Source organism: Phalacrocorax aristotelis, chromosome 3, assembly GCF_949628215.1.
Source record: "Phalacrocorax aristotelis chromosome 3, bGulAri2.1, whole genome shotgun sequence".
NCBI lineage: Eukaryota > Metazoa > Chordata > Aves > Suliformes > Phalacrocoracidae > Phalacrocorax > Phalacrocorax aristotelis.
In genome coordinates, this window is record NC_134278.1 from 34,829,095 (window position 1) to 34,848,284 (window position 19,190).

Here is a 19,190-nt window from a genome sequence, read left to right on the forward strand (position 1 = left end):
TTTTTAACTTGCCTGCAGCCCCTTAAATGACCTATTTTAAAGTGATAATTGCAGGTTGCATGTTGCCAATATAGTTGTATTCAATTGTTAGAAGGAAAAAAATCTGTGAACAACAGCTCCATTTTATGACTGTGAACATTTAGATTTATTAACAGTGTCCATGAGTGTGCAGAAACTGCAGCAAGAATTCTCAGTCACAGTTCAGCTCACAATTCAATTCAGTCTCTGGAAAAACAAAATGAAACCGTGGAAATAAAAAAAATCCAGAAACTGCAACCACAGCTAGGACTACAACTAGTATACATGGTCAGACCAGCATGCCTATATGCAGGAGTTCCAGCATACCAAAGCATAACTGTCCCGCCTGTCTTTGAAAAGCCCCTTTAGGAGTACATGTGAGCAGGCCAGCTAAGAATCAGCCAGTGGCCATCCTGAGAGAGGATGGGAAATTCATAGGAATTGATGAGAATAGCATTTCTTTTTGAGGCAGACATCACACCTCTGCAAAGCAGCCATACTTGATCTCAGGAAACGCTTGATCCCTGGAAGAAAAACAGATTCTTAATTGACTGAGACATGAATTGAAAGCCACAGAAATGCAGCATATCCTGTAGGAAAGGAAGTGTGAAGTTTTCTCCAGCCTGGTAGTGTTAAAACTACCAAGTGTTCATGTGCTACATCTGGTTTATAACCCAGAGAACCCCAGGTACTGGGCTGTAAAGCAAAGGCAACACAGGCTGATGAAGGCAATGACCTGGACCTGGTTTATTCTGTGCACCAGGAGCTATGTTAGCCACCAACAAGGACTGTTTGAGTAGCTGTCTGTACCTTTCTAAATCCATGGTTATTAACAAGAACAATATATTTACTGCTGAACTAAGTGGGACTCACAATGGTCTCATGGTCTCTTCTAGTCTTCCAACCTGTCCACATCACAAAGCTCCCATTAATGTCTGTGGAAATCCTGTCCTCATGAGGTCTGTGAGATGACATCCTGGGCACTGACTGTTATCAGTGCATATTAATGAGCCTTCTTGTCCAATGCATTTCAGAAAGCCACATTTTCCCCTCTGTGTTTTGTTTTCAGGAACAGTATAGTGGGGTTTTTTGTGATATATGGGAAAAACTGTCGAAGGAAAAACAATTAACACCCTATGGAAACAAAGTGAAACAAAAGGTCGGACTAGATGATCCCTGAGGTCCCTTCCAACCTGTGACTCTGTGATTCTGTGAAATGTAAAAGTTAAAATTACAGAGCACCTGCCCTTTTTCAGATTTTGTTAAAAGACAGAGTTAGTGGAGACTTTTCACTGCAAACCAGCATGGGGCAGTGTTATCCAAGCAAACTCAGACTGGTAGATATATCAGCACCACCATCTGTAAGGTTTAGACATAAACACCTGAACAGACTTGGAACCTCCTGTAAGTAAGTGGCTTGGACAAATATAGCTACATAAAAAAGAAAAAAAATCATCTTCAGCAGCAGTATTAAAACTGTTGCTTTGCGTTATGTATTTTATGAAGCCAACAGTGTGTCATAACAACTAGGCACGGGTGTCCCCAGCTGTGATGATGGTTATGATGATGATGACAATGATGATGATGATGACAATGATGATAATTAACATTGTGTCCAGTAGCTGAGTATCTGGAAACAGTAAAGCTAGTCCGCATACTAGAAAGGTAATGTAGAGAGGTGCGGGCAGAGGGACGCACCTGAAAAGACAAAAGACATAAGACATAATACCCTTGATCAAGATAATCTGTGGACTCAGTAGGATAAAAAACAGATTATACTGTGTTAGTCTGTATGCATCTTTACAAATCAGAGCTTTGTGGAAAAATGACACGATTATTAAAGGTAGCAAAAGAAGTATAAAGTTACAGCTCTCAAAAACTGTACTTTATCAGCATGCTCAACTCCTATTGCTTCTAACTGATGTTAGGGATCTGCTAAATATAACGAAATTCCAACCCTGAATTCGGAAGACTCTAATTATTTAATTATTATTAATAGATGGTAGTTAAGGTCTGGGTTTAACCCATTTCTGCTTCCACATTCATAAGGTTACCTTCCACAAAAGCACATTTTCTTGAAAAGCAGCTGTATAAATCCTGCTTTCAAGTTCTATGGACATTCAGGCACTTACTTTACACACGTGCCAGGATACTTGCATATAATCAGGATCACAGCAGCAATGCTGGAAAATGCTTTCAGTAAGCCTATTTTTGCCTTTTGATATGGTAGCTAGACAACAACTCTCCTGTAGCATACAGAAAACCAATCAAACACAGACTATTTAAGTAAGGAGTGTGGAACCCAAAGAGAAATCTTTCAGCATCTCCTGAAGGTGCTAGTATTCACAGCCACCAAGTGGTACTTGGATGGAGGGATTTCTCACTTTGCAGTCACTGCAAAGTGAGAAATCATCAGGATGGAGGGGAACAGAAAGCCCCACCTGTTGGCGATGAGAAGGAGTTCCTGAACCCTCCTGCAAGCCTGTTAGAGGACAATGCTAGAGCAGAGGTGATGCCCCACACAACTTGTACAGCCTCATATGTGAATACCAGTAAAGCACTTGGAAAATAGGGCTTCTCTGCTGCTTTATTTGAGTTCTGTCTGTAAAGAGATATTTGGCCTTCAGAAATAAGTACAAAAAGGCCTTAGAAGCCCAAAATAAAAAATAGAGGAACAGGAAACAAGTTCTGTTGCTGCAGAATTTACTGGGGCTAACAAGTTCTTAATATTTCATCAATTGCACTGAAGTTCATTAAGTCATTTGCAGAGGGACACATTGATTCTACAATCCAATTGCTCTCTGAATTCTTCTGGTGGCTCTGTGTGGAACTAAATGTCTGATACAACGTTAGTAGCACCTATTAGTGCCTATAGGGTCTTCCCCAGCATTTGTGCAGCCTATTGTATCAGACTGGAAATCTTCAAGATGATAACAATTTTAAAAGCAAAATTGGATATATTAAATTAAGTACTATTATCGTGTTCTGAGTAAAATCACAGGTGTGAAAGAACCTTCATTCTAAAAATACTAAATATAATACTAAAATGATGATACAACCCTGTGTTATTTACTTAATTGATTATTAATATTAAAGTTGGTTTAAAATTAGGAGGAAAAATAAACAGGTTTCTCTCTCACAAAAGGAAGCAAGCTAGAGCGTTGTGAGGCCTCCTTCTATAATTTTTTTCTTTTTGCTGCCTGTTATGACTGGATTCCACCACTGTTGACGACTTCAGTTAATGTGCTGTGTGTTTTCTTCTTCGCTCCTAACAGCTCCAAAGAAAATGAGGTTTATTTTCTAGAAACTGAATACTAAATGGAGACTGTCAGGTATGTCATCGTATTTAATTTATCACACATGAAGAAGGTAGTGTTTGCCCAGATGATCTGACAGTAGATGTAGGACACTGCTAATCTGTGGACTGCTGACAAATTGACAAGTTGGCAAAAAAATAACATTGTCAAAAAGAAAAAGAGAGGCTAAGCCAGTTTTTCTTCAAATAAACTGTGGATAATATTGCTGGGTCTGTTTTATATTCTTAAAAATTAAACAGGAATGAAATGTCAGGAAAAAGAGAATTATTAAAATTGATACCAAAACATGTTTAGATGCATCTCCTGTATAATAATAAATAACAAGATGGCTCTATGATTCAACCTATGATTTTAAAAGACATTTACAAATAGGACTAGAAACCAAATACTTTTTAATAATAGCCAGATTTCTGTGATATAATATCCCTGAGATGGAGTTATGTGACTCTGGGAGCAAGTACACTGAGGGGAAACACAATTCAATTTAAATATTTTGAGAAGAAACTAAGAAATGAGATTTGAGAATAGGAAAAAAAGACTTCAGCATTAACAGTACATTTTCTGTAATGTGATACAGAGCACAGAAAACCAGACACTTTCTGTCTTGTTTTATCCCATAATCACACGGTAACATTAATATTTATTTCTAAGTAACAAAGCTGTGAAAATGCCCTTGTAGCTCCTGAGATAATTAAGTTCTGAACATATCCAGAGCACTAATTTTTTTAAAGAAAATTAGTCTACGTTGTGAAACTGTTGGTTTTTTCTTTTTCCTCTGGAACCAATGTTGTGGTGCCATCAAAACAAGAAATAATTAGATGTCCATATTAAATGTCTTCAAAAATGTTTCAAACAGAATTCTTCACAAAAATTGAATGGAGGTAAACTTTTAAAAAAGAAATTATCTTTTAAAAGCAAGGACATATCGGAAGAACACAGGTCAGAGCAACAAAGGGATACAGCAAAACCCATCCTGTCCTGACGCCCCTGAGGAACCAGCCCCTGGCAAATTTGCACTTGTGGTTTGAACACAACAGAAGTTATGGAACGCAATGAAGTACAGTACTGCCAGCTTCCAGCAAAAAGTCCAAAGTAATTGGGCCAGACAGTGAAAAAAAGGAAAGAAAATAAAAAACGAGAGACTTCACATTGTCAGGGAGGAAAATTTGTAGCTCAGTCTCTCAGGTTGGATCACTTGTGCCATGTCTGTGGTACATATTTTCAGCTCAGCCTGAATTACTTTTGCAGAATTGCCCTGGACAATCCATTTGTTTAAAAGTACGAAGTCTTAAGTGTTCTTTAGAAGAATGAACAGACAGTGCAGTTTGGAGGAATGTTATTAAAAATGCTTTTGGCTGGGCCTGGTGCCTTTCTTCAGTCAGTGAGTTGTATCTGAGTGTTGCACTGAAATTATGCTAAAAGCCCTTTGGTGAAGAGGCAGCTGCATTAGGGAGAAACCCTAGATAAAACTGGACTTGTGATCACAATTTCTCCTTCAGTCTTTCCCTTAGAGAAGAATGGTTTTCTACAGCTCTTTACCAAACCCTGGGGCTGACCCCAGGCTTCACCGACCTCCTACTGCCTTCCACCTTCTCCTTGCCTTATGGCGCTGGCAGGAACTAAGTGTTTTGTCATCCTTTTCAATAAGCTAAAAAGGCCCATGTTTCACAAGAACCATCTCAAGTCAGCACAGGGTGCTGGAAGGGCCCAACGCTGGGGCCACATTGACCACATCTACCCATTGACTAAATAGGGCAGGAACCAGGCGCAGTCCCATGCTTGTTTATACTGTTTCATTGTCTGGCTGCACTTTGAAAAATGGCAAAATTCTTTGAAATTTTTCTAGTAGAGTGTATTAGAGGTGATAATTCATGAATAGTAAATTACATAAAATAAAGAGTACATAAAAATTAGAGGGACACAAGTATATGCCATACACATAGTTCAACAATTGATATGATCCATTTTATAAGGCTCTTTTTAAAATTGCTTTTCCATGTTTCAGAATCACAAAATGACAGCAGGGCATGCTATGCACAAAAAATGATAGCACCACTAAGTCAAAGTGAACATTATCAAAAGTATTGCATATAAACATTTAGCAAAATAATCAGGACAACTGTTACACAGAAAAAAGGTAAAACTAAGTATCCCAAATCAGTTCTGATAACCTTTGTTAAACCAATGAGCACTAGCAAATCTATAAATGCTAAACTTAAGTTTGACTTCTGAAGAATTATTCTTTTTGGCATGCAAACTATGTCTTCTGAGCAAAAGTATAACTTAAATTTTTAATATCTTAGCTGGTAATCGGCATTGCAGGAAGAAAGAGATTGTGAGGGGGGCTGCAGAAGAGTCTGGGAAGAGACATATGAGAGTTTAGTATTTGCAACATCAGCATTTTAATGGTAGGGGAAATCTGCTTCAAAACGTTTTAAAATAGTGCTTTTCATCTTTGAAACACATGAAATATAATGTGATAGTCTCTTAGGAGACCTAGGTGGCCAAAACTTCAGGATAGGAATCCCTTAATAGATGATGTTTCCTTGAGTATTGCAAAAAAAAAATCCCCAAATTATAAACTTTTGAACTTTTCTAAAAAAGGGAAAAATCATAATGAGAAAGGACAGAAATTAGAGGGCAATTTCTGTAATGGCCCCAGGGTAAGCATTACACCTAGTTTAGAGCTGTGTGCCTGCTGATCTGTCAGGTCAGCAAGCACACGCTGTTTGGCCAAGAGGAAGCTGCAAAAATTCAATGTATAAATGTGTAGTCTTGCCTCTCTTTCCTGCATACATTAGGAACTGTCTTCTAAACCAAACTGATTTTCATGACAATTATGGGATTACCTGTAGAGACTTCAACTTACTTTTTGTCATCTAGGTAAAAGTGGCTAATGGTTTCCAAAAGTACTGGAAAGGGAGGGGCAGACAGATGGTTGGACAAAAATACATACAGAGAGACAACTAGAGGTAATATGCCTATTAAACCAATTTCTGGGTGTCACTAAATTAAAATACTGAACTACTTACAGCGCTTCTTATTTATGTCTTTCTTAATCAGCCTTTACAGTTCACTTTGCTGTCACTTTAAAATTGTAGTGTATTTTCTTTTAATGAAAGTGGAGCTTAATCATTGGATTTAAATGTTGCACTGCTGAGTGTGGAACTTAAAACACACAAATGTAAAACTTGTGATGAGGTAATGAGATCTTGCAATACCTTTTCTCTACAGCTTTGCTCACAGGCATTAAATCTATCGAAAAAGGCATGGTTTGGTTGATCCATGTTTTTCTCTCCTTTCCACTAAGAGACATACTACTATAGCATCCAGAGCTCAGGCAGTTGCAAGGATTTATATAATATTTATAACATGTGTTACATTTATTGTTTTTATAATTTCATTCAAAGACATTCTTTGCAAACAAAGTTCAGAAGTTCCCAGGATTACATTTTCTGTAGTGTTGGCATTCTCACACAATAGTTTCACAATCATTAGGGAAATAAAAATTTGTATAATTACATATTTTTGTAGTTGCTGTTCTGTTAGAGTTCTGGAACTCTTGCAAATTAAAAGAATGTATTGCTATTATACTCTGAATCTGAACAACCAGAAGAGGTTATATCTTAAACGAGTACATTAAAAAAAAAAAAAGAGGGTGACTATAACGTCCATCTAGGAAAATCCTCAGCAAATAAGGTAGATTGAATAGGACAAGGAGAGAAGAAAAAAATATGCAAAAATATTTTAAAAAACTCATTAAGAAGTCAGTGTAACAGATTTCATTAGATCCTTGTATTTCTGCCCTTGCAGTGCTTCTGCAAATTTGCTTCTTAGCTGTTACAATAATTAGCGGCTTGTTTCTCTATTTACATTTGCATAATAGAGTTTTAATGTAAAGTAAAGCAAAGTGCAAATATTGGATCTAAGGCCAGTATAAATCCAAAGATAAAATATTTTTTGAAGACCAGGTGGAAGCTGGCTGCCTGAAAAGAGTTTAATCCAAGACTTCTGTCACCTGTGGCATCTATATATGTTACATACCTGCATAGATTTGTGTTACAGGGATTTTTACAAGAAGTGGTGAAGACAATACAATGATATAGGAAGCAAAATCCTGTCAGCTGTTCTTCATTATTCTGAATAAGATTGATAATGTGAAGAAATACATTACATTTCCCATCAGCGCCAGTGAGGTCTTATCTGAAGCAAGTTTGATTAAAACATTCTTCCTAAGAAGCCCATGTATTTTCTTTAAAGCTGCCTGAAGGTTTTAGTTTACTTCTTGTAGAGGAGGCAAATTGGACAGGAAAATATTACATTCAGAAGGCATATAGTAAAACTTCCATGATATGTATTTTGGGCAAAGTAATAAAGCTTGAGGCAATCCAAGGTCACCCTCTGACAGACCTATGACTTGTGTGTATGCTGACCCTGAAAACATAATAACAGACAGAAAAACTTTACAGTATCTTCATATTTTTATGAATAGGTGGCCTTCACTACGTCTCCAGGGGTTTCTTTTTCTTCAGCTCCCAAACTTTTTTCTAGTGCGAAGACAATATTTGGGGATACTCTTTGACTGCCTCAAAGATTCCCATGGGTTATTTACAGAAATAGTGAATGATGCCTACAGTGACCAGTTTTGGGTTTTTTTTTACTTCTAGAGGTGAATATGACTATTGATCTTCTGTCCACACTGGGTGCATAGACTAAAAATCGACTCTCTTAAGGCATGGAACTCGTGAAGGTGGTAACACAGATTAGACGGCAGCATCTTGAAATTTTAATGGCCATTAATAGAGGTCATGTATTAACAGTAAGGCTACCAACAGCTAGCAAAAACATCTGCTTTGCTTTCAAATGCATTCCATGATTTTTTCCCCATATTTGCATATGCTATCCTTGAGTTGATTTTGAATGTTGCCTAATAACACTTTGTTTTTTAATATTAGAAATATGCATGTTCTTGCTGTCTTTCTTTCTGTCATGCTAGAGAGAAACCACAAAACCAAACAGAAAGCCCAAATGCTAGTGTAAGCATCAATAAAGGGAAAAACCTATGCTCATAAGTGCTGTTCATCGACTAGTTGAAACAAAGACACTAGTAAGGGTTTAAAGGATTAAAAACCTGAACTATAAATGTAGAAAATTTCCAATATTTTTCTTGTGATTTGAGGTAATCAAGCTAAGTCAAGAGTATAAGGTTTCTACATGACAAGAAAGCTTTTCTGAAATGAGATGGAAAAGCTCCACAGACATATTTGAGGAAACTTGGGATAAACCATAATGTGAAAATCAGTGGAATACTTACTGAATAAAGTAAGAATCAGTGATGGATGGAGTAAAACTTGCTTGGATACTTTAAAAATGTGTCAATTTATAATTCTCCCCTGTGACTAGGAATCTGAGGAGCTGGAAACTGTCTAATGCTAGTAGTTTTTGCTTACATAGCTAAAAGTATAAGGTGATAAAGGTATACTTTCTTTTTTTCACTTTTATTCAGTTTGTACATTCTCATCTTTAAACTTTGGAAATCCATTTTGAAGAATAACGAAAAGTGTGCTTTATACTAAAACAATATGAAATCAACATAGACTTACTCTAAGCAGCCAAGTTATTGCCCCTGAAGGCTAGAAAAGAAAAAACAGCGTATGTTAAAAGATAGTAGTCTCATGCCAGACCAATGAACGTCACCATTTTCTTCTGTTAAACCATATGATGAAACAATGCTCAAAGGAAAATCAATAGTGAAGGTAGACAGATCACATGCACATACTACTTTCATAGGAAATCATGTCAGTATGTATTTATGTTACCTTATAATATACATTGCCTAGGTAAGAAATAGTTCAAGTATGTTGAACTTCACGATATATGAATTCTTATGAGCTCATGAATATTATGTCAAGCTGAAGATAAAACAGAGAAAGATGCAATGCTTATGTTGCATGTTAGCCTTTATTATTATGTATTCATTATTATATTGTTTGTAGATTCTACCTCTATATTTCACCTAAGCATCTAGAATGCTTGGAAAGATGCTTCCTGTCATTATTTTGTAAATCCAAAGAACGAAAGTGACAAACTGACATTTTATATTCTGGATATTTAAAAAATAATTTTGGAAATATAGTGCCTTCTTTAGTTTTTGGATAGGCAATAATTGAAATAAGAAACCTGAGTAATTTTCTTTTGTGAAAGTTCTTACAGAACTGAGGTACATTATAAGTAAAACCCAAAGATTCATGGGCCAGAAAATCACTTACCTGGAGATTTTAGAAGATGGAAAAGTAGAAATTCTCGCCAGGTTCTACAAAGTGAGAAAGGTGAGACATACCTCAGGACAGCCTGAAGTGACGTGCAGGAGAGGCCTGTGTTGCAGAAATATGATGAGCTCCATGAGTCCAGAGGTTGGGGTAAGAGAAGATGGGCAGGCAAGAACTTCTGTCCTGCAACCCTCACTCATGGTAGTAGAGGAATGCAGAACTGGAGGCAACCCTGACCTCTTGCAGCAAACATTGGGGGCTGTGGTAGAGGAGCAACCCTGTGTACTGGGAAACCAGTGTGAGTTTCACCCAACCCCAGCCACAAATCAGGAGGTCTCCAGTCTTTGTGAAAGTTGGCAGGATTATTCTCTGGTTTGGTAAAATGATTTCTGTCACATGAATGCACTGGCAGTGGTGCAGCAAGGGCTTGGCTACTGCTGGCCATTACAGGAAATGGGATACATGGCTAGCTAAACCTTCAGTGTGAGCCAATACTGCTGTTCTTATATTTAAGCTACTAAATACATCTCTTTATGCATAACCAATATGAAATGTAATGAGTACATTTATAAATGTGTTCATTAAGACATATATAGGCAAAACTTCAAGGTGTATAAATTGGTCCAGCTCCACCCAGTCTGTGAAGTTACACAAGATCTACTCAGAGTATTCAATTATCTTTGAAAGTAGTGCAACACAGATGCATAGTTCTATAAAAGATTAATATGAAAGGTAATTTTCTGAGGTGTCTGTTATTATGACTTACCAGTCTTAAACATGAAATATCTGATTGAACTAATCAGATTTCATGAGACTAGTGCATGAAACATTTGGGCAGAATTCAAGAAGCATAAAATGATTAATTTAAAACAACAAATTTAATTTCCTTTGTGTATTGTGAAAAAAACCCCTGTGAAGTGTTTCCAATGAAATGTGGCTATCGATGAAGTTCAGATATCATCAGATTTTGTAATGAACGTGAGATTTGGCCTATATTTGCTAAGGTTTGTGAATAGGATTCCAGCTGAGTCAGCATAAGCCAGTCTGGTTCAAATGAGAAAACAGGTGGAAATTCACCTTGAAAATTTTTGTCCTGATAATTTGCTACCCACAATTAAAGTCCTGAGAGCTAAGATTGTGTAAACCAGCTGTAAGGAAAACTTTGATTAGAAATTAACCCAACCTCACAATTTGTATCCAACCCCTTTCGTGTATGAGAGTAAGCTGTGCAGATGTTAAAATTTCCATTTAAAATGATACACAGTTTTCTTTTGATCTGAGGCAGAGTTATAATTGTAAAGGAGACCTCTGGAAATTTAAACAGTAAGTTGCCTGGATGGTTTCAGGAGATTAGGACAAAAAAAAAAAAAAAAGCATGTTTCTTATGAGAACAGCTAATTTTATGAGAATTCTGCACATTTAGGTTCAAAACTCTCAGTGTGTGTGAAGCTTTGGCATTTTTAAACATCCAAACTAAATATCTGCCTTTCTGAAATGACTGCTGTGCACCAGTGTAGTAAATGAATCAGAACAGTTCCAAGAAATGATGGTAGGATTCTTGGAAGTAAAAGAATTATGAGCAAATGCAAATTTGTAAGAATTTATTGGAGGAAAGCCAGTGGAGTGAAAGGCATAAGGCAGAGAGTCCTCTGTAGGCCGTGGTCCACTCAATCTGGAGGAAATATCAAGGAGGCCAAAAAGACTAGTCTTTTCTGGAGGTATTACTCAAAGTTGTAAGATTTGCCTGTTGTCTCCTTTCAATTCCTTTCTTAGACCTTTATTATTCTGATATCCACAGACAAATACCTTTCCTAAACATTGTTGGCAGACCTAATATTCTTTTAAGAGGTAAATACATTTTATCTGTGTAATATTTTGTTTTCTGACAGATAAATTAGCTTGTACATTGCTTTACTTTAATTCTTTGGATGTAAGTAACAACTTTGGATTAGATAGGTAGACTTTGAGTGTGTCAAGATGGTGCACATCATTCCAGATGGAGGAAGATAGTAAGAGTAACAAGCCCAGATGAACTTTTTTCCTTCAATTCTATTTATGTTAAGGAATAACTTTTTTTTTTTCAAATTTCACCTTTTTTAAAAGAAAAAAAATAAAGTTACAGGCATTAAAGTAGACTTGTGCTTCATTCAAAACCATGCTAAAACAGTACTAACAGTGTACTTTAATAATTTTAGAAGATTTGGTCTCCAGTACTCTAAAACCTTGTTCTATGTGATAGTTATTGAAAACTGACATTAACAGAAACAGATGTTGTTGGCTTTTTTCTGTGTGCATGGAAGGCATAAGATTTCTCCAAAATAAAAGATACAGAAACCAAGAGCAAACATCTTGGTGTACGTATTTTCTACACTTGGCCTACTAAACTGAGATATTATGATTGCCAGACGTGCCTCCTTTGAAATAGTAGATATGGAATAAAATACCCATGGTGGGAAAACACTTGAAAGTGACATCAAATACAACCTGATTTATACACCTTTGAAATCTAACACAAGACTGAATGATGCAGGAAGTTTTATTGCTTTGCTGTATAAATTGGTTATGTTTTAATGGTACACATTTAGAAATGTATGAACAAGTACTCAATAGAAAAAATGTACAACTCAGGGTAAATAAAAAAAAAAGTAAAAGAATAAGGATTAAGAAATAGGATAATTGGGAAAATAATGCCTCACAAGTATTTTAATTTCTATTCAGTATCAATCAGAAAAATACAAAAGGGGCTAGTAACATAAAGCTTGCCAAGATGGAGAAAAGGAATGCAGTAACAGGTTTGTTTCGTTAAGACTAAGTACTTCCTCATAGTTGTATAGCATTCCCTCTGGCTCTATTTAAATTTAGTAGACAGCTATAAGCAGAAAGAAGCCCAAAACTGTTGGACACATAATATATTACATTACGACAAAAAGGTTAAAATTATGAGCAGAAGGTATTTCATTCCACTTGGAAATACACAAATAAGGTATTTGGGGAAACTAATGCAAAACATGGATAGTCAGTGACTTGTGACAAAGAGATGCCAAAAAGAAATGGCAGCATGAATGGCTAGCTCTAAGGGTTAGCTGTCAACTGAATGTGGCAGCAAACAAGGCCAACAATATTTTGGCCTAAGACACTAGGTCTTATGCCAGACATCAGGTCTGAGGCAGACCTTTGGTCGGCCGTCTCAGTGGAGGTAGGGAATGGAGATCCATGTAGCATCAAAGACGCAAGTATTATTGATGTGTTAGAAATCACGGAAGCACCTGAGAATGGTCACATAGGAATTAGGGCTTTTCCCTGAAAAAAATGGTGGCAGGATCAATAGCCCAACTGAAGTGTATCTACACCAATGCTTGTGTCATGGGCAATAAACAGGAGGAGCTGGAAGACATTTTGCAGCTGGAAAACTATCATATAGTTACCATCATGGAAACATGGTGGGATGACTCGCACAACTGGAGTGCTGCAAGGAATGGCTGTAAATTTGTCAGAAGGGATAGGCAAGGAGGAAGAGGTCGTGGAGTAGCCCTGTATGCTAGGGAGAGTTTTGATTGTCTAGAGATTGATGACAGCAATGACAGGGTTGAGTGTTTACAGGTAACAATCAGGGGGAAGGCCAAGAAGACAGATATCATGGTGGGAGTCTGTTATAGACCACCCAACCAGGATGAAGAGGCAGAGGAAATATTCTGTAATAAGCTGGGAGGAGTCTCACAATGCTAGCCCTTTTTCTCGTGGGGGACTTCAACTTACCAGTTATCTGCTGGAAATACAATAAAGCAGAGCAGAAAGACAAGAAAGACAATGAGTCGCTGGAGTGTGTCCAAAGAAAGGTGATGAACCTGGTGAAGGGTCTAGAGCACAGGTCTTATGAGAAGTGGCTGAGGGAACTGGGATTGTTTAGTCTGGCAAAAAGGAGTCTGAGGGGAGACCTTATCACTCCCTACAACTACCTGAAAGGAGGTTCTAGCGAAGTGGGTTTTGGTCTCTTTTCCCAAGTTACTAATGATAGGACGAGAGGAAACGGCTTCAAGCTGTGTCAGGGAAGGTTTAGATTGGTTATTAGGAAAAATTTCTTCACTGAAAGAGTCAATCATTGGACCAGACTGCCCAGGGCAGTGGTTGAGTCACCATCCCTGGAGGTATTTAAAAGACCTGTAGACATGGTGCTTAAGTATGGCAGTGTGCTCCCCCCACAACGTAAGAAATAGCTACCAGTGTGGGCTGTGATGTTGGACTTTTGGGAGAGGTGGCAACACAGTAGCCAAGGGCTGCCTGGAGTAGTGACCCAGATGTCTTGCTGGTACACAAATATGACTATAAGTCAATCATCTTACTCCTTAAATAATGGGGCAGCTGGGGCCTGATGAGCTCTCTTGTACAGCAGTGGGATGCATGCCAGGATCTCCCCTTGAGTAGGGACACCTCTCAAGGTTACTCCTCAAGGTTGAGAGATTTCTTGCCACAACATAACCTTGGTAAGTGACTAACAGCATGCTAAACTTTGAAATCTTAGCTAAGTGATGTAAAGGATTGATTGCAGCTATATAAACCTTCAGACATAAGCAGTTGACCAAGTCTGGGACTCGGATTAGGTCTAGCTGCACCTAGACTCCTCTCTGAGGAGGAGTTCAGAAAGAAAGGGTATCCTCTTTGAACTTCACGCCTCAATGGGAGGGTCTTCCTGACAGTTTTGTCTGACCCTGTTCTCTATGCAGTAAATAATCAAGTGTACCTTGCCATCAAATCTTGTTAAACCACTGTCACATTTACTATTGAACTTTGTTAATCTATATCAATAAAGATATTTTTGCTTCCCGCTGACAAGCGAAGTGCACTCTCACTGCATCTTCAACATCAGGGACATGGTTTAGTGGTGGATTCAGCAGTGTTAGATTAAAGGTTGGACTTGATGGTCTTAAAGGTCTTTTCCACCCTAAACAAATCTATGATTCTAGGATTAAAAAAAACATCATGTCATAGTACAGGGGGATGGAACTGCAACTTCATATAGCACCTAGGTTGCATCTGGGATGCTTGACAACTATGAACATCTCACTGCTGGAAACACATTAATAAACTGGATGCAGTTCAGGGAAGGATCACAAAAATAATATTGGATTAATGAGAAAAGTTTAAAATAGCTAGATAAAACAACTTTGTTAAAACACAGACAATTGAGATGGACATGCTAACTGAAAAGTGTTTAGGGGTGTTTTCTTCAATTATGTGTGGTTATGAACAACAACAGGAAAGAAAAATTTAGGCTGTTTGGAGAAAAATTATTTGAAGATGTAATTGGTGCATGGAAACCATATGGGGAGAGTCTAGTACACTTAAAACAACAAAACAATTACTAAATGTAGAAAAAAATCCATTATTATAGAAGGATTAAGTGGACATAACAAGATTTTTTTTTGTAATTCCGTCTTTATGACACTTGTCTCTGGAAAGGACATTTTAGCATTATTCAGGAAAGTAAGACATCTCAGTTGTTGTTTTTCCTTTTGTTTTAACCTAGTGCTAGCTACTTAAAACTGTTATTAACTGTCCAGAAAGAGAGATCAGCTGTTCTTTTTTAAGTTTTTACATTAATGCTTAGCTGGATGAGGCCTATGTTATGAGCATAGGCTATGGACTAGGAGAACAAAATCAGCCTTCATGAAAACTGAGCTTGGCTGATGTCCACAGTAAACATGTGCAGCAACCATATAAGGATGATCAAAAGAAGGAAATGTTTTTTCAAGGTTTACATGACAAAAGCTCTGTACCTTTAAGTCTATAATCCATAGCAGATACCATAGACCTTCTCCTTCTGGGAACTCTACAGATACTGGGGCATCAAAGTCAGCCAGCATTATCCTTCAGGCAGTTCAGTGACTCTTCTGGCACTGTGGTCTGTGATAAACCTCTTTGTGCTGTTCTTGTAAAGAAGGTTCTCCAGTTGGCGTCTGACTTGGAGATTCATGAAGAGAGGTCTCAAGAAGGGGGGGGGGAGGGGGGAAAAATAGATGCTACTCATATTGTGATATCCAGCATCACTCTTGGACATTGCATTTTTCCTAATTCACTTATTGCTTTCATTCTGCTTTGTGGTTATCTTCTGGCTTACAGATTAATTATGATGTGGCTTGAGATAAACAGGGATGTTGAGACAGTCGGATATCTCCAACTCCCTTGTTTCAATGGTATGAAGAGTAATTATGAATTTCAACTCCCACAGAAAAAGGTAGAACAGGTTTACATTTTCTATAACCCTCAGATTTGTGTCAGAAAATACAGGAAGGATCTGTGACTATAAATCGAAAGATTAAGACTCACATATGAATGAACTTAGATTTTGAAATGGGTTTCAAGGTCAAGTGGGATAAGGTTGTTTGTACTAATGCATTTTATCTTTTGTTAAACATGGAGGAGCTATAGAAAGTATTGTTGGTATGTCTCAGTAGTGCAGTATATGTCTTCCTAAATTCCCAGGTCAAAATATTTTTTCTAATCTCATGCAGGAAAAGAAAAAAATCCAAATATTTAATACGTGTAGCTCTGCAACATAATTAGCTGAAGTTTGCTTTCTTCAATTTTTCTTTTATAGTTGTCAGATTTTAAGCTATCTGTGGAAATTCTCTGGAACTAACTGTACTGCCATGGCCAGATAAAACAGGTGAGAGTATTCCAGAGAGATGTCACTTCTCAAAGTATTATGATCATTCAACTGAAATGTTCTTCCAAGATTCCATGTTTCAAAGTATTGCTAATAAACATTTTGTGACAGTATTCAAAATGTATCATTAAAATATAGTGAAGGCATAACTTTAACTACTTTCTGAGATAAAATTAATAGATGACAGGCTGTTGCTAGAAGATAATACAAATGAGGCCTCTTAGTGCTCAAAGCCTTTTCTGTGCTATTAGAGCTTTTGGTACAGAAGCCATGATTTGCTCTCAGCAATAGTCACTAATCTGTGACCTTTCTGGTCTGATGATCACAGCATCTGTCTTTAATGGCAAGAGTTTGAACAGTTAACAGGGGAACTAGCTGTCAGTTCCATAATGAGACAGTATAAGGGATGTGTACTTGCTCCCTCATGTTCTCAGATACCTCATTATTGGCTCATTTTCCATTTCCTTATGGGGTGGTATTGACCATCTGTCTTCTTATCTGGTTAGCATGGAAGTTCAATCCCTCTCTGATTTTCTTGTTGGGGGACAAGGCTCAGCTTTGCCCTCTTTGTGACCTCAAGTCGCAGTTCACAGAGGCAATAAAGGATAACGAATGGCAGTTAGACATGAGGTAAGCACCAAAGTGTCAGTTAGCGCATATATTATCATTTGATGGTTCTGTTTGTGTTGCTGAGGAACATCCTAATGACTGCCAAAGTACTGGTTCATCCTCCAGCTCTGTAATGCAATATAACTACCCATTCTTTCCATGTCCTTTGGAAATACTAAGTCATAAAGCATTCCACTAACCAAATATCCAAGGTCATACTAGACGTTCTTTGTGCCACTACAGTCTGTAAAAGTTTTGGGTGAAAAGGAGACAGGATCTGTTGGAGACAGGGCTATATGTGTCAGAACCAAGTGGAGATGCTTCTACACACCCTAGACATAGGGGTCAGGTTGCCTGGCCTCTGGTGCAAGTTCCTCACAGGCAGTATGTAGGCAATGGCAAGAAATTGTTCCAGTTGCTTTGAGAACCATCAGATAGCCTTGTGGCTTCCCAGAGGCTCTGTGATTCCCAATGTTGGTATGGCAAGTCCTCTGGCTATAACAACAACTATGCTAGGAAACTTCACAAGACAACCTGCAGTCTACTGTGGCTGCAGGATTTGCTGCTAGGCACAACTGGCTCCATAATGCACATGCCCGTCTGAACAAAATCTGGTTTGGATAGCAGCTAGTTCGTGTGTTTGAGGAATTTTCTTCAGCAGATGGTAATAATTTCTTACCAAACATTGCAAAGAGTTAGACATCTACTGAAAGGCACATGCTTATTGCATGGTAACCATGTGCATTTCTTGCTTGCATAGCACTGCCAAAACCTTCCACTGGCCTGGTTTACATTTGCATAACAAACTTAACTTTGGGTCCAGAATGCAACACAGAAAGGGATTTGCACAAATTTCTCCCAGCACATCCTAGTAAACTTGACATTGCACAGATTTCGAAGCCTGGATGCTCAAGTGTTAGCAGCAAATGCTGTAAAATCTTTCCTCAGATCTGCTCACTAACTAGTGTGAGCCAAAATCACCGGCTCTGCAACTGGGAGATGTCACTGAGTTCAAGAAAGTGCAGAAAGCACCATAAATCTCCTTCTGGAATTTCAGACCTTATACTGTCATTGTAAGATTGTAGGATTTTTGAATCCTTTCCAAGTTCTGATGTCAACTGCAATGTTGATGTTAGACATACACAAGGAACCAATGCTATATGCATTCTGCACACCATGCATGTAATCAATACATAATGCATTTTGCACACCAGAAACCCAGCTTTAGAATTCAAGCCACAGCCAAAGAGAAATGACAAGAAAAAAATAGCATGGGCTGTAAGGAGCTAATAGATGTAAAAAAAATTAAACCCTGATGTACAAAACTTCTTAAATCAGAGAAAAAAAAAAAAGCTAAATAAAAGCCTGTTTTGAAATCTGTAACAACACTGATAGCAAAGAGTAAGACTAAACAAACCTCATGACTTTAAATGTTCTTCTTTAAATGTCCTTCCCTTACATGTAGAAATGAATGGAATGTTTCTTTTGCCGAAAGACCTATACAGTATTTAGGTCAGGTTGAATGATAACAATTGTGCTCTGTACGCTTTGTACTTCTTTTGCAGAAAAAATGTTAATACCATTTGTCAGCAATATGATGATGGATGAGGCTGAATCTTAAAATATAAAAATCAAAAGCTGGAGATGAAAAGCATTGTATAAAAATGATGACCGTGTAAATACTTATATACTAACGGCATAGCTGTTTGCACAGAACTTTGGCAGCTGCTTATTAAAGCAATGGACAGGCGTGTCATTCCTTTCTGCTTTAGGGTCCACGTGGTGTCCGAATTCAGAGTGTGTGGGGGAAGAAAATTGTTCCAGGGAAGAGCCAGTTATGGAGATGGAAGAAATATGTGCTGGGAATAGGAGAGCAACATCAGCAGGGGAGAGGCAGGGATTAATTGACACTGGTGGGGTTATCAGAGTCTTTTCCACAGATTTCTGCTTTGGACATTCCCCTTCTTTGCTGAATGTCTATGTGCTTGAGTCTGTTTCTGCCTTCTCCCTTACAGACAAAATGATGTGTGAGAGCTTACAAAAGAAAATGCAACATGAGGATGGATCCCCTAAGCAATGCAGCTGTGGACTTCTGTACACAAATGTTCTTGCAGGATTTTAGTGCAAGGTTAACATCTCTGTATTCTCATAAAGGTTTGTTGCTTTGAGATAAATAACTTGACTAAGCTAAGCCACAAATGTGTGCAGGGGAACGATCAAACACTGCAGAAAGAGATCTTAATTAAAATAACAATAACAAATAAAAATAATTGAAGAAGTGCATGAGCAAAGAACCCTGCTTGGGAGCAAAAA